Source organism: Oncorhynchus gorbuscha, unplaced genomic scaffold (genome assembly GCF_021184085.1).
Source record: "Oncorhynchus gorbuscha isolate QuinsamMale2020 ecotype Even-year unplaced genomic scaffold, OgorEven_v1.0 Un_scaffold_794, whole genome shotgun sequence".
Classification (NCBI taxonomy): domain Eukaryota; kingdom Metazoa; phylum Chordata; class Actinopteri; order Salmoniformes; family Salmonidae; genus Oncorhynchus; species Oncorhynchus gorbuscha.
In genome coordinates, this window is record NW_025745813.1 from 150,472 (window position 1) to 167,500 (window position 17,029).

Sequence of the window (17,029 nt, forward strand, 5' to 3'; positions counted from 1 at the left end):
GGAAGAGAGGAGGAGATGAAGAGAGGAGAAGGAGAGATATAGGAAGAGAGGAGGAGAAGGAGAGATATAGGAAGAGAGGGAGAGATGAAGAGAGGAGGAGAGATATAGGAAGAGAGGAGGAGAGATATAGGAAGAGAGGAGGAGAAAGAGAGATATGGGAAGAGAGAAGAGAGATATGGGAAGAGAGGAGGAGAAGGAGAGAGGAAGAGAGGAGAGATATAGGAAGAGAGGAGGAGAAAGAGATATGGGAAGAGAGGAGGAGAAGGAGAGATATGGGAAGAGAGGAGGAGAAGGATAGATATAGGAAGAGAGGAGGAGAGATATAGGAAGAGAGGGAGAGATGAAGAGAGGAGGAGAGATATAGGAAGAGAGGAGGAGATGAAGAGAGGAGGAGAAAGAGAGATATAGGAAGAGAGGAGGAGAGATATAGGAAGAGAGGAGGAGAAAGAGAGATATGGGAAGAGAGGAGGAGAAGGAGAGATATAGGAAGAGAGGAGGAGATGAAGAGAGGAGGAGAGATATAGGAAGAGAGGGAGAGATGAAGAGAGGAGGAGAGATATAGGAAGCGGGGGAGAGATGGAGAGGAGGAGAAGGAGAGATATAGGAAGAGAGGAGGAGAAGGAGAGATATCGGAAGAGAGGAGGAGAAGGAGAGATATGGGAAGAGAGGAGGAGAAGGAGAGATATAGGAAGAGAGGAGGAGAAGGAGAGATATAGGAAGAGAGGGAGAGATGAAAAGAGGAGGAGAGATATAGGAAGAGAGGAGGAGAAGGAGAGATATAGGAAGAGAGGAGGAGATGAAGAGAGGAGGAGAGATATAGGAAGAGAGTGGAGATGTTATATAGGATCATTTTATAAACACTATAGGAAGAGAGGAGGAGATGAAGAGAGGAGGAGATGAAGAGAGGAGGAGAAGGAGAGATATAGGAAGAGAGGAGGAGATGAAGAGAGGAGGAGAAGGAGAGATATAGGAAGAGAGGAGGAGATGAAGAGAGGAGGAGAAGGAGAGATATAGGAAGAGAGGAGGAGATGAAGAGAGGAGGAGATGAAGAGAGGAGGAGAAGGAGAGATATAGGAAGAGAGGAGGAGATGAAGAGAGGAGGAGAAGGAGAGATATAGGAAGAGAGGAGAGATGAAGAGAGGAGGAGATGTAGAGATATAGGAAGAGAGGAGGAGATGAAGGATACAGACTCAACATTGAATAGATTTCAGACTATAGGAAGAGATCTGGAGAAAGAGAGATATGGGAAGAGGGAGGAGAGATATTTCAAGAGATAACCATGAAGAGAGGAGAGGAGTTTATAGGAAGAGAGAAACATATAGGAAGAGGGAGGAGAAAGAGAGATATGGGAAAAGAAGGAGGAGAAGGAGAGATATGGGAAGAGAGGAGGAGAAGGAGAGATATAGGAAGAACCTTTTCCAGAGGAGGAGAGATTTGAAGAGAGGAGGAGAGATATAGGAAGAGAGGGAGAGATGAAGAGGAGGAGAGATTAGGAAGAGTTGGAGAGATGAAGAGAAGGGAGAAGGAGAGATATAGGAAGAGAGGGGACTGAAGAACCCTTTAGGAACCCATTTGAAGAGAGGAGAGTGGAGAGATATCAAGAGAGATGAGAGATATAGGAAGAGAGGGAGGAGAAGAGGTATGTGGAGGACAGATGAAGGCCTCGGAGACAGGTTAGAGATATAGGAAGAGAACTTAGAAAGAGATTCATCTTCTGGAGGAGAAGGAGAGATTGAAGAGTCGAGGAGATAGGGAGGAGAGATATAGGAAGAGCACCTGGAGAGGAGGAGAGATATAGGAAGACGGGGGAGAGATGGAGAGGAGGAGAAGGAGAGATATAGGAAGAGAGAGGAGGAGAGATATCGGAAGAGAGGAGAGAAGGAGAGATATGGGAAGAGAGGAGGAGAAGGAGAGATATAGGAAGAGAGAGGAGAAGGAGAGATAGGAAGAGAGAAGATGAGGAGGAAGAGGAAGAAGGAGGAAAGGAGGAGGAAGAGAGGAGGAGATGAGGAAGAGAGGAGGAGATGAAGAGAGGAGATATAGGAAGAGAGGAGGAGAAAGAGAGGAGATGAAGAGAGGAGGAGAAGGAGAAAAGGAAGAGAGGAGGAGATGAAGAGAGGAGAGAAAAGAGATATAGAAGAGAGGAGGAGATGAAGGAGGAGAGAAGGAAGATAGGAAGAGAGGAGGATGAAGAGAGGAGGAGATGAAGAGAGGAGGAGATGAAGAGAGGAGGAAGATATAGGAAGAGAGGAGGAGATGAAGAGGGAGGAGAGGAGAGATATAGGAAGAGAGGAGGAGATGAAGAGGGAGCCATATAGGAAGAGAGGAGGAGATGAAGGATCCTTAGAGATATATCCTTGATGCTGGCGGCCTCAGAACCCCTCCTTCTCTGGAAGAGGGAGGAGATATAGGAAGAGAAGAGATGAAGAGGAGGAGATATAGGAAGAGAGGAGGAGAGAGATAGGAAGAGGAACTATGCTATGGGAAGAGAGGAGGAGAAGGCGGATATAGGAAGAGAGGAGCCATATTGGGAAGGTCGGAAGGAGGAGAGGAAGAGGATTGGAGAGATATAAGGAAGAGGGAGAGATGAAGAGAGAGGAGAAGGAGAGATATAGGAAGAGAGAGGAGATGAAGAGAGGAGGAGAGATATAGGAAGAGAGGAGGAGAAGGAGAGATATAGGAAGAGAGGAGGAGAGATATAGGAAGAGAGGAGGAGAAGGAGAGATATAGGAAGAGAGGAGGAGAGATATAGGAAGAGAGGGAGAGATGAAGAGAGGAGGAGAGATATAGGAAGAGAGGAGGAGAGGAGAGATATAGGAAGAGAGGAGGAGAGAGAGATATAGGAAGAGAGGAGGAGAAGGAGAGATATAGGAAGAGAGGAGGAGATGAAGAGAGGAGGAGAGATATAGGAAGAGAGGAGAGATGAAGAGAGAGAGATATGGAAGAGAGGAGGAGAAGGAGAGATATAGGAAGAGAGGGAGGATGAAGAGAGAGATATAGGAAGAGAGGAGGAGAGATATAGGAAGAGAGGAGGAGAAGGAGAGATATAGGAAGAGAGGAGGAGAAGGAGAGATATAGGAAGAGAGATATAGGAAGAGAGGAGGAGAAGGAGAGATATAGGAAGAGAGGAGGAGAAGGAGAGATATAGGAAGAGAGGAGAGATGAAGGAGAGATATAAGGAAGAGAGGAGAGAGAAGAGAGAGAGAAGGAGAGATATAGGAAGAGAGGAGGAGAAGGAGAGATATAGGAAGAGAGGAGGAGAGATATAGGAAGAGAGGAGGAGAAGGAGAGATATAGGAAGAGAGGGAGAGATGAAGAGAGGAGAAGAAGGAGAGATATAAGAGAAGAGAGGAAGAGAGGAGGAGGAGAGATATAGGAAGAGAGGGAGAGATGAAGAGAAGGAGAGATATAGGAAGAGAGGAGAAGAAGGAGAGATATAGGAAGAGATGAAGAGAGGAGAGAGATAGGAAGAGAGGAGGAGAAGGAGAGATATAGGAAGAGAGGAGGAGAAGGAGAGATATAGGAAGAGAGGAGGAGAAGGAGAGATATAGGAAGAGATGAGGAGAAGGAGAGATATAGGAAGAGAGGAGGAGAAGGAGAGATATAGGAAGAGAGGAGGAGAAGGAGAGATATAGGAAGAGATGAGGAGAAGGAGAGATATAGGAAGAGAGGAGGAGAAGGAGAGATATAGGAAGAGAGGAGGAGAAGGAGAGATATAGGAAGAGATGAGGAGAAGGAGAGATATAGGAAGAGAGGAGGAGAAGGAGAGATATAGGAAGAGAGGAGGAGAAGGAGAGATATAGGAAGAGAGGAGGAGAAGGAGAGATATAGGAAGAGAGGAGAGAAGGAGAGATATAGGAAGAGAGGAGGAGAAGGAGAGATATAGATAGAGGGGGAGAGAGTCTGTCTGTCTGTCTGTCTGTCTGTCTGTCTGTCTGTCTGTCTGTCTGTCTGTCTGTCTGTCTGTCTGTCTGTCTGTCTGTCCGTCCGTCCGCCGTGTCCAGTCTCTCTCTCTGTATCACTCTGTGGTTTAACAGCACATTTTTAATTCATCCTCCAATGCCTCGTTTTATCGATCTACAGCTTCAGTTTCAATCTCGATTAATTGTTTATTTATTCAGGGTCTGATTCCCAATCTCCTACAACCACATAGATAAATAAAGATAAACAGTCCAGCCTCACTTATCAATCTGCCTCTCAGGTAACCCCCTCTTCATATAGTGAACTGCATGGTCCACGTCATCATTACTCACTGACAGCTCTTCTTCTTTCCCTGCTGCGGTTCACAGGACCCACAAGGCTTTGCAGCAGGCCAGCTCCGCCTGCCCATGACCACGACGCCATAGAATATGTAAAGCATCAGCAGGATAACTGCAGCTATAAAGCCTTGAAACAGCGGTTGATAAGCCATGCTGGGAGGACGAACAGCGGTTGATAAGCCACGCTGGGAGGACGAACAGCGGTTGATAAGCCACGCTGGGAGGACGAACAGCGGTTGATAAGCCACGCTGGGAGGATAAGCCATGAGGACGAACAGCGGTTGATAAGCCATGCTGGGAGGACGAACAGAGGTTGATAACCAGCTGGGAGGACGAACAGTTGATAAGCCATGCTGGGAGGACGAACAGCGGTTGATAAGCCATGCTGGGAGGACGAACAGAGGTTGATAAGCCACGCTGGGAGGACGAACAGCGGTTGATAAGCCACGCTGGGAGGACGAACAGCGGTTGATAAGCCACGCTGGGAGGACGAACAGCGGTTGATAAGCCACGCTGGGAGGACGAACAGCGGTTGATAAGCCACGCTGGGAGGACGAACAGCGGTTGATAAGCCACGCTGGGAGGACGAACAGCGGTTGATAAGCCACGCTGGGAGGACGAACAGCGGTTGATAAGCCACGCTGGGGAGGACGAACAGCGGTTGATAAGCCATGCTGGGAGGACGAACAGCGGTTGATAAGCCACGCTGGGAGGACGAACAGCGGTTGATAAGCCACGCTGGGAGGACGAACAGCGGTTGATAAGCCACGCTGGGAGGACGAACAGCGGTTGATAAGCCACGCTGGGAGGACGAACAGCGGTTGATTATCCACGCTGGGAGGACGAACAGCGGTTGATAAGCCACGCTGGGAGGATGAACAGCGGTTGATTATCCATGCTGGGAGGATGAACAGAGGTTGATAAGCCATGCTGGGAGGACGAACAGACCATGCTGGGAGGACGAACAGCGGTTGATAAGCCATGCTGGGAGGACGAACAGCGGTTGATTATCCAGCGGTGGGAGGACGAACAGAGGTTGATTATCCATGCTGGGAGGACGAACAGCGGTTGATAAGCCATGCTGGGAGGATGAACAGCGGTTGATAAGCCATGCTGGGAGGACGAACAGCGGTTGATAAGCCATGCTGGGAGGATGAACAGCGGTTGATAAGCCATGCTGGGAGGATGAACAGCGGTTGATAAGCCATGCTGGGAGGACGAACAGCGGTTGATAAGCCATGCTGGGAGGACGAACAGCGGTTGATAAGCCATGCTGGGAGGACGAACAGCGGTTGATAAGCCATGCTGGGAGGACGAACAGCGGTTGATTATCCATGCTGGGAGGAGGACGAACAGAGGTTGATAAGCCATGAGGACGAACAGCGGTTGATAAGCCATGCTGGGAGGACGAACAGCGGTTGATAAGCCATGCTGGGAGGACGAACAGCGGTTGATAAGCCACGCTGGGAGGACGAACAGCGGTTGATAAGCCATGCTGGGAGGACGAACAGCGGTTGATAAGCCATGCTGGGAGGATGAACAGCGGTTGATAAGCCATGCTGGGAGGATGATAAGCCATGAGGACGAACAGCGGTTGATAAGCCACGCTGGGAGGACGAACAGCGGTTGATAAGCCATGCTGGGAGGACGAACAGCGGTTGATAAGCCATGCTGGGAGGACGAACAGCGGTTGATAAGCCACGCTGGGAGGACGAACAGCGGTTGATAAGCCACGCTGGGAGGACGAACAGCGGTTGATTATCCACCCTGGGAGGATGAACAGCGGTTGATAAGCCACGCTGGGAGGACGAACAGCGGTTGATAAGCCACGCTGGGAGGACGAACAGCGGTTGATTATCCATGCTGGGAGGACGAACAGCGGTTGATAAGCCATGCTGGGAGGACGAACAGCGGTTGATAAGCCATGCTGGGAGGACGAACAGCGGTTGATAAGCCATGCTGGGAGGACGAACAGCGGTTGATTATCCACGCTGGGAGGACGAACAGCGGTTGATTATCCATGCTGGGAGGACGAACAGCGGTTGATAAGCCATGCTGGGAGGATGAACAGAGGTTGATTATCCACCCTGGGAGGACGAACAGCGGTTGATAAGCCATGCTGGGAGGACGAACAGCGGTTGATAAGCCATGCTGGGAGGACGAACAGCGGTTGATTATCCACGCTGGGAGGACGATAACGATGACCATGTTTGGTTGAAGCCTCTCCTCAAAGCCCACTGCCTCTGATGGCCCTATACAGAGAGATGCTAGGGGTTTGCGTCCCAAATGGCATCCTAGTCCCCACGTAGTGCACTACTTTTGACCAGGGCCCATAGGATTAAGGGCACAGCCAGGGACTTAACCACTTCTATTCCTTATAAGGGAACTGTGTGTCCAGTCAGTGTCTCCTCTCCTGTGGCCAGCTCCAGCCTAGCGTTACTGTTGACACCAACATGATGACCTGTCAATCAGTCAGTCACTAGGCCGCGTAGTCTCTGGTCACAGCATTAACATCTAATTATTTTTTTCTTAAACATTTATTTAACTAGGCAAGTCAGTTAAGAACAAATTCTTACTTACAATGACGGCCTACCAGAAGGCAAAAGGCCTCCTGAGGGGACGGGGGCTGGGATTAAAAATAAATTAAATTAAAATATAGGACAAAACACACATCATGACAAGAGAGACGACAGTACATAAAGAGAGACCTAAGACAACAACATAGCAAGGCAGCAACACATGACAACACAACATGGTAGCAACACAACATGGCATCAATGCATGACAACACAGCTTGGTAGAAACACAACATGGTAGCAACACAACATGGTAGCAACACAACATGGCAGCAACGCATGACAACACAGCTTGGTAGAAACACAACATGGTAGAAACACAACATGGTAGCAACACAACATGGCAGCAATGCATGACAACACAGCTTGGTAGAAACACAACATGGTAGCAACACAACATGGTAGCAACACAACATGGCAGCAACGCATGACAACACAGCTTGGTAGAAACACAACATGGTAGCAACACAACATGGCAGCAACGCGTGACAACACAGCTTGGTAGAAACACAACATGGTAGCAGCACAACATGGTAGCAGCACAACATGGTAGCAGCACAACATGGTAGCAGCACAACATGGTAGCAACACAATATGGTAGCAGCACAACATGGTAGCAACACAACATGGTAGCAGCACAACATGGTAGCAACACAAACATTATTGGGCACAGACAACAGAACAAAAGGCTAAGAAGGTAGAGACAACAATACATCACACAAAGCAGCCACACCCGTCAGTAATAATGTCCATGATGGAGTCTTTGAATGAAGAGGTGAAAGTGCCCAGTAAAAGGATACATTGACATTAGCTGATGGTGTTCTGGCTGCACAGTGAGGACGGGTTACCAGGTACTGGGCTGTGTGGTGGCTGGGCCAGTGGGGTTACCAGGTACTGGGCTGTGTGGTGGCTGGGCCAGTGGGGTTACCAGGTACTGGGCTGTGTGGTGGCTGGGCCAGTGGGGTTACCAGGTACTGGGCTGTGTGGCGGCTGGGCCAGTGGGGTTACCAGGTACTGGGCTGTGTGGTGGCTGGGCCAGTGGGGTTACCAGGTACTGGGCTGTGTGGTGGCTGGGCCAGTGGGGTTACCAGGTACTGGGCTGTGTGGTGGCTGGGCCAGTGGGGTTACCAGGTACTGGGCTGTGTGGTGGCTGGGCCAGTGGGGTTACCAGGTGCTGGGCTGTGTGGTGGCTGGGCCAGTGGGGTTACCAGGTGCTGGGCTGTGTGGTGGCTGGGCCAGTGGGGTTACCAGGTACTGGGCTGTGTGGCGGCTGGGCCAGTGGGGTTACCAGGTACTGGGCTGTGTGGCGGCTGGGCCAGTGGGGTTACCAGGTACTGGGCTGTGTGGCGGCTGGGCCAGTGGGGTTACCAGGTACTGGGCTGTGTGGCGGCTGGGCCAGTGGGGTTACCAGGTACTGGGCTGTGTGGCGGCTGGGCCAGTGGGGTTACCAGGTACTGGGCTGTGTGGCGGCTGGGCCAGTGGGGTTACCAGGTACTGGGCTGTGTGGCGGCTGGGCCAGTGGGGTTACCAGGTACTGGGCTGTGTGGCGGCTGGGCCAGTGGGGTTACCAGGTACTGGGCTGTGTGGCGGCTGGGCCAGTGGGGGCACTGGGCTGTGTGGCGGCTGGGCCACCAGGTACTGGGCTGTGTGGCGGCTGGGCCAGTGGGGTTACCAGGTACTGGGCTGTGTGGGCGGCTGGGCCAGTGGGGTTACCAGGGGGTTACCAGGTACTGGGCTGTGTGGCGGCTGGGCCAGTGGGGTTACCAGGTACTGGGCTGTGTGGCGGCTGGGCCAGTGGGGTTACCAGGTACTGGGCTGTGTGGTGGCTGGGCCAGTGGGGTTACCAGGTACTGGGCTGTGTGGTGGCTGGGCCAGTGGGGTTACCAGGTACTGGGCTGTGTGGTGGCTGGGCCAGTGGGGTTACCAGGTACTGGGCTGTGTGGTGGCTGGGCCAGTGGGGTTACCAGGTACTGGGCTGTGTGGTGGCTGGGCCAGTGGGGTTACCAGGTACTGGGCTGTGTGGTGGCTGGGCCAGTGGGGTTACCAGGTACTGGGCTGTGTGGTGGCTGGGCCAGTGGGGTTACCAGGTACTGGGCTGTGTGGTGGCTGGGCCAGTGTGTGGCGGCTGGGCCAGTGGGGTTACCAGGTACTGGGCTGTGTGGCGGCTGGGCCAGTGGGGTTACCATACAGGAGATTAATGGCGGCTGAAATTCACATTCACGTTATTGAATGGCGGTACTGGGCTTGTATTTTGAATGGATGGAGTTGAAATGGGATTGATCCCAACTCAGGAGTCAAACCAACTTCTGGTGATGATGGTTGTATTTTGAATAGATGGGAGTTGAAATGGGATTGATCCCAACTCAGGAGTCAAACCAACTTCTGGTGATGATGGTTGTATTTTGAATAGATGGAGTTGAAATGGGATTGATCCCAACTCTGGTGTCAAACCAACTTCTGGTGATGATGGTTGTATTTTGAATAGATGGAGTTGAAATGGGATTGATCCCAACTCTGGAGTCAAACTAACTTCTGGTGATGATGTTTGTATTTTTTAGGTCTATGAATTGTTGAACAAGGTGACATGCTAATAAATGAAATGGCAGTTGGAAAAAGTCCATCACCTGACATAAACATCACTCTATTATCCGAGCCTGTATGTAAACACAGCCTCTGTCAAGAGGTCTAAACGTTTATGGCACAGTAGGTAGGTAGGTAGGTAGGTAGGTAGGTAGGTAGGTAGGTAGGTAGTGTCGTGCGTATTGCCTGTTCAAACCCAACCCAACTATACCCTTATATCACCACAACACTAAAACACAAGCTGAGACCCAGGGGATCGGGTCCTACATGGAAAAGCCGAAACGTCATCTAAATTTAGCGACAACAACTTATCTGAAAGTCCAATAAAGTGCACATTGTTGATTGAAACATTGCAAAGCAACACGTAGCACCTGAACAGGCGCAGCCCGCCTAAAACCTTGTAGCATATTTAATTTTCCAACGGTCTTTCTTCTAACAGAACTGACAATATATATATATTTCCGTGTTCAAACAACGCTGTCCTGCACGCAGTAACAGACCTCTCTATATGCACCTGTCTGTAAAGAACGGCAGGCTGTCACCGGTAGACTATTCGCATACGGCCACATTTATTTAAAAGGAAGCAGACTCAATACTCACTTTAGTCTTTCTCCGGTAGATGATGGACTCGGGATGTAGTCTATCCTACAAAGTTGTCTGGGTAAACGTGACTCCACGAGATAGCGGGACGGGACAGGTAAACTGCTGAGGGTTGAACTATCCTTCCACCGGATGAAGCATCCTACCAAGGTATTTAAACCGGCCCGCTCCGCCCGTGGGAGGAGAGCAGCGCGCGCGGTTCCTCCTCGTCTCTATGGTGACCAAAATTTCACAGCAGCCAACGATTTGAGGTCCCAGTTTGCCTGTGCTGTCATTACCCTGGTACCAGTTTGTTTGTGCTGTCATTACCCTGGTACCAGTTTGTTTGTGCTGTCATTAACCTGGTACCAGTTTGTTTGTGCTGTCATTACCCTGGTACCAGTTTGTTTGTGCTGTCATTACCCTGGTACCAGTTTGTTTGTGCTGTCATTACCCTGGTACCAGTTTGTTTGTGCTGTCATTACCCTGGTACCAGTTTGTTTGTGATATCATTACCCTGGTACCAGTTTGTTTGTGCTGTCATTACCCTGGTACCAGTTTGTTTGTGCTGTCATTACCCTGGTCATTACCCTGGTACCAGTTTGTTTGTGCTGTCATTACCCTGGTACCAGTTTGTTTGTGTTATCATTACCCTGGTACCAGTTTGTTTGTGATATCATTACCCTGGTACCAGTTTGTTTGTGTTATCATTACCCTGGTACCAGTTTGTTTGTGTTATCATTACCCTGGTACCAGTTTGTTTGTGCTGTCATTACCCTGGTACCAGTTTGTTTGTGCTGTCATTACCCTGGTACCAGTTTGTTTGTGATATCATTACCCTGGTACCAGTTTGTTTGTGTTATCATTACCCTGGTACCAGTTTGTTTGTGATATCATTACCCTGGTACCAGTTTGTTTGTGCTGTCATTACCCTGGTACCAGTTTGTTTGTGCTGTCATTACCCTGGTACCAGTTTGTTTGTGCTGTCATTACCCTGGTACCAGTTTGTTTGTGCTGTCATTACCCTGGTACCAGTTTGTTTGTGCTGTCCCCTGGTACCAGTTTGTTTGTGCTGTCATTACCCTGGTACCAGTTTGTTTGTGCTGTCATTACCCTGGTACCAGTTTGTTTGTGCTGTCATTACCCTGGTACCAGTTTGTTTGTGCTGTCATTACCCTGGTACCAGTTTGTTTGTGCTGTCATTACCCTGGTACCAGTTTGTTTGTGCTGTCATTACCCTGGTACCAGTTTGTTTGTGCTGTCATTACCCTGGTACCAGTTTGTTTGTGCTGTCATTACCCTGGTACCAGTTTGTTTGTGCTGTCATTACCCTGGTACCAGTTTGTTTGTGCTGTCATTACCCTGGTACCAGTTTGTTTGTGCTGTCATTACCCTGGTACCAGTTTGTTTGTGCTGTCATTACCCTGGTACCAGTTTGTTTGTGCTGTCATTACCCTGGTACCAGTTTGTTTGTGCTGTCATTACCCTGGTACCAGTTTGTTTGTGCTGTCATTACCCTGGTACCAGTTTGTCTGTGCTGTCATTCCACTCCTTGGCATGACAAGGTTAGCGAGGACGCTGGCCTTCCACAGATGGGGACTTAGACCGATTCAATCCTACTGCCAGAGCACTTCTTTGGAATGAATTAAATAAAACGTGGATGTATTTTATGGAATAGCAAACCATGGTTACAACAAATGAAACATGTACAGGCCCATTCACCTTTTATCTAAATGACACCATTTGAAAGGAGAATGTTTACAATAGAGCCTAAGGATATGTTTTTTTGGTTCACCTAATTTTTGTGTTTATCTGTAGCCTAAATATTGTGCTCTCTCTTTCTCTTACTCTTTTTCCTTCCTTCCTTCCTTCCTTCCTTCCTTCCTTCCTTCCTTCCTTCCTTCCTTCCTTCCTTCCTTCCTTCCTTCCTTCCTTCCTTCCTTCCTTCCTTCTTCCTTCCTTCCTTCCTTCCTTCCTTCCTTCTCTGTCTCTCTCCTTCTCTCTCTCTCCCTCTCCGTCTCTCTGGACAGAGTTTGTGTGCTCAATGAGAAAGGATCAAGATATGTGGCATAATTAGAAATTACAGCCCATGGAAATGCATGGAAATGAACCAGCTTTGAGTCCCAAATGGCACCCTATTCCCTATATAGTGCACTGCTTTTGACCAGGGTGGTCAGGGCCCATATAGGGTGTCATTTGGGACACATATTATGTGTTTAATGCTTTCAATGCTATCTTGAAGATATTTTGCATTCTATTTACTCAGAGTCAATGGCCTACTTGGCTCAAGTGCATGTAAGGACATTGTGGAAACTAACTGTGGACTGAACCTTGTCTGTGTCATAATGCCTTATGATCTGGAACTCCGCTGTGTGTTACCATATAATCACATGTATAGAGAGGAGGAGGGGAGAGAGTTAGAGGGGGGGATAGAGAGGGGAGAGAGAGAGAAAGAGAGAGACGGGTAGAGAGAAAGAGAGGGAGAGAGTTAGAGGGGGGAGAGAGGGGAGAGAGAGATAAAGAGAGAGACGGGTAGAGAGAATGAGAGGGAGAGAGTTAGAGGGGGATAGAGAGGCAGAGAGAGATGAGAGAGAATGAGAGAGAATGAGGGGAGAGAGTTAGAGGGGGGATAGAGAGGGGGGAGAGAGAGAGAAGAGAGAGAGAGACGGGTAGAGAGAAAGAGGGAGAGAGAAAAAGAGGGGGGGCAGAGAGAGGGGAGAGAGAGATAAAGAGAGAGAAGGTAGAGAGAAAGAGGGGGAGAGGCATGTGTAACCGATGTGAAATGGCTAGCTAGTTAGCAGTGGTGCGCTCTAATAGCGTTTAAATCGGGTGACGTCATGCAGCTTTTGTGGAGTGATGGGTAATGATGCTTCGAGGGTGTCAGTTGTCTATATGCGCACAGGGTCCCTGGTTCGAGCCCGGGTTGGGGCGAGGGGACGGATGAAAGTTAAACTGTTACACATGGAGAGAGAGACCGTGAGAGAGAGTGATAAAGAGAGAGATACTGATGTATGTGTCGTTAGGGTACAGTTGAAGTCGGAAGTTTACATACATTTAGGTTGGAGTCATTAAAACTCGTTTTTCAACCACTCCACAAATGTCGTGTTAACAAACTATAGTTTTGGCAAGTCAGTTAGGACATCTACTTTGTGCATGACACAAGTCATTTTTCCAACAATTGTTTACAGACAGATTATTTCACTTATAATTCACTGCATCACAATTCCAGTGGGTCAGAAGTTTACATACACTAAGTTGACTGCCTTTAAACAGCCTGGAAAATTCCAGAAAATGATGTCATGGCTTTAGAAGCTTCTGATAGGCTAATTGACATCATTTGAGTCAATTGGAGGTGTATTTGTGGATGTATTTCAAGGCCTACCTTCAAACTCAGTGCCTCTTTGCTTGACATCATGGGAAAATCAAAATAAATAAATAAATATTTTTTGTAGACCTTCAAAAGTCTGATTCATCCTTGGAAGCAATTTCCAAACACCTGAAGGTACCACGCTCATCTGTACAAACAATAGTATGTAAGTATAAACACCATGGGACCACGCAGCCGTCGTACCGCTCAGGAAGGAGACGCGTTGTGTCTCCTAGAGATGAACATACTTTGGTGAGAAAAGTGCAAATCAATCCCAGAACAACAGCAAAGGACCTTGTGAAGATGCTGGAGGAAACAGGTACAAAAGTATCTACATCCACAGTAAAACGAGTCCAATATCGATATAACCTGAAAGGCCGCTCAGCAAGGAAGAAGCCACTGCTCCAAAACCGCCATAAAAAAAGACAGACTATGGTTTGCAACTGCACATGGGGGCAAAGATTGTACTTTTTGGAGAAATGTCCTCTGGTCTGATGAAACAAAAATAGAACTGTTAGGCCATAATGACCATCGTTATGTTTGGAGGAAAAAGGGGGAGGCTTGCAAGCCGAAGAACCTCATCCCAACCGTGAAGCACGGGGGTGGCAGCATCATGTTGTGGGGTGCTTTGCTGCAGGAAGTACTGGTGCACTTCACAAAATAGATGGCATCATGAAGATGGAAATTATGTGGATATATTAAAGCAAAATCTCAAGACATCAGTCAGGAAGTTGAAGCTTGGTCAAAAATGGGTCTTCCAAATGGACAATGACCCCAAGCATGCTTCCAAAGTTGTGGCAAAATGGCTTAAGGACAACAAAGTCAAGGTATTGGAGTGGCCATCACAAAGCCCTGACCTCAAGCCTATAGAAAATCTGTGGGCAGAACTGAAAAAGTTTTTGTGAGCAAGGAGGCCTACAAACCTGACTCATTACCCTATACACCCAACTAGGAGACAGGTATCATTACCCTATAGCCCCACTAGGAGACAGGTATCATTACCCTATACCCCCACTAGGAGACAGGTATCATTACCCTATACCCCCCACTAGGAGACAGGTATCGTTACCATATACCCCCACTAGGAGACAGGTATCGTTACCATATACCCCCACTAGGAGACAGGTATCATTACCATATACCCCCCACTAGGAGACAGGTATCATTACCCTATACCCCCCACTAGGAGACAAGTATCATTACCCTATACCCCCCACTAGGAGACAGGTATCATTACCCTATACCCCCACTAGGAGACAGGTATCATTACCCTATACCCCCCACTAGGAGACAGGTATCATTACCCTATACCCCCACTAGGAGACAGGTATCATTACCCTATAGCCCCACTAGGAGACAGGTATCATTACCATATACCCCCCACTAGGAGACAGGTATCATTACCATATACCCCCACTAGGAGACAGGTATCATTACCCTATACCCCCACTAGGAGACAGGTATCAATTACCCTATACCCCCCACTAGGAGACAGGTATCATTACCCTATACCCCCACTAGGAGACAGGTATCATTACCCTATACCCCCACTAGGAGACAGGTATCATTACCCTATACACCCAACTAGGAGACAGGTATCATTACCCTATACCCCCACTAGGAGACAGGTATCATTACCCTATACCCCCACTAGGAGACAGGTATCATTACCATATACCCCCACTAGGAGACAGGTATCATTACCATATACCCCCACTAGGAGACAGTTATCATTACCATATACAGGCCTAGGAGACAGTGGGGAGCTATTTATCAACACCACTTGTGGCTCTCTAGGCCTAGGACTAAGCTATATCAACATGGTATCTCTCTGTAGCTCTCCAGGCCTAGGACTAAGCTATATCAACATGGTATCTCTCTGTAGCTCTCCAGGCCTAGGACTAAGCTATATCAACATGGTATCTCTCTGTAGCTCTCCAGGCCTAGGACTAAGCTATATCAACATGGTATCTCTCTGTAGCTCTCCAGGCCTAGGACTAAGCTATATCAACATGGTATCTCTCTGTAGCTCTCCAGGCCTAGGACTAAGCTATATCAACATGGTATCTCTCTGTAGCTCTCCAGGCCTAGGACTAAGCTATATCAACATGGTATCTCTCTAGCTCTCCAGGCCTAGGACTAAGCTATATCAACATGGTATCTCTCTGTAGCTCTCCAGGCCTAGGACTAAGCTATATCAACATGGTATCTCTCTGTAGCTCTCCAGGCCTAGGACTAAGCTATATCAACATGGTATCTCTCTAGCTCTCCAGGCCTAGGACTAAGCTATATCAACATGGTATCTCTCTGTAGCTCTCCAGGCCTAGGACTAAGCTATATCAACATGGTATCTCTCTGTAGCTCTCCAGGCCTAGTGCCACACGGTATCTCTCTGTAGCTCTCCAGGCCTAGGAATAAGCTATATCAACATGGTATCTCTCTGTAGCTCTCCAGGCCTAGTGCCACACAGTATCTCTCTGTAGCTCTCCAGGCCTAGGAATAAGCTATATCAACATGGTATCTCTCTGTAGCTCTCCAGGCCTAGTATATATCACATGGTATCTCTCTGTAGCTCTCCAGGCCTAGGAATAAGCTATATCAACATGGTATCTCTCTGTAGCTCTCCAGGCCTAGTGCCACACAGTATCTCTCTGCAGCTCTCCAGGCCTAGGAATAAGCTATATCAACATGGTATCTCTCTGTAGCTCTCCAGGCCTAGTGCCACACGGTATCTCTCTGTAGCTCTCCAGGCCTAGTGCCACACGGTATCTCTCTGTAGCTCTCCAGGCCTAGTGCCACACGGTATCTCTCTGTAGCTCTCCAGGCCTAGTGCCACACGGTATCTCTCTGTAGCTCTCCAGGCCTAGTGCCACACGGTATCTCTCTGTATAGGCCTTGCCACACGGTATCTCTCTGTAGCTCTCCAGGCCTAGTGCCACACGGTATCAAGCTCTCCAGGCCTAGTGCCACTAAGCTCTCCAGGCCTAGTGCCAACTGTATGTAGCTCTCCAGGCCTAGTGCCACATGGCTCTGTAGCTCTCCAGGCCTAGTGCCACACGGTAAAACTCCAGGCCTAGTGCCACATGGTATCTCTCTGTAGCTCTCCAGGCCTAGTGCCACACGGTATCTCTCCAGGCCTAGGACTAAGCTCTCCAGGCCTAGTGCCAAAATCAGGCCTAAAAATCTCTGTAGCTCTCCAGGCCTAGTGCCACACGGTATCTCTGTAGCTCTCCAGGCCTAGTGCAACATGGTATCTCTCTGTTCTCCAGGCCTAGAAATGTCTCTCTGTAGCTCTCCAGGCCTAGGAATAAGCTATATCAACATGGTATCTCTCTGTAGCTCTCCAGGCCTATGCCACTCTCTCTGTAGCTCTCCAGGCCTAGTGCCACAGGTATCTCTCTGTAGCTCTCAGGCCTAGTGCCAATGGTATCTCTCTGTAGCTCTCCAGGCCTAGTGCCACCGGTATCTCTCTGGCAGCTCTCCAGGCCTAGTGCCACACGGTGTAGCTCTCCAGGCCTAGTGCCACATGGTATCTCTGTAGCTCTCCAGGCCTAGTGGCACACGGTATAGAGCTCTCCAGGCCTAGGAATAAGCTATATCAACATGGTATCTCTCTGTAGCTCTCCAGGCCTAGTGCCACAGGAAATCTCTCAGTATTCTTCAGGCCT

The 17,029-nt window shown here is 48.9% G+C and overlaps 1 protein-coding gene across 1 annotated transcript in view; it reads right to left on the reverse strand.

Moving 5' to 3' along the window:
* LOC124020271 (myosin-11-like) overlaps positions 1–10,164 on the reverse strand; it is a 125,859-nt gene extending 115,695 nt beyond the window's left edge. The window contains 1 exon segment of the mRNA XM_046335616.1: positions 10,016–10,164. The gene's annotated coding sequence lies outside the window, so the exon portion shown is untranslated.
* Positions 10,165–17,029: the final 6,865 nt, after the last annotated feature.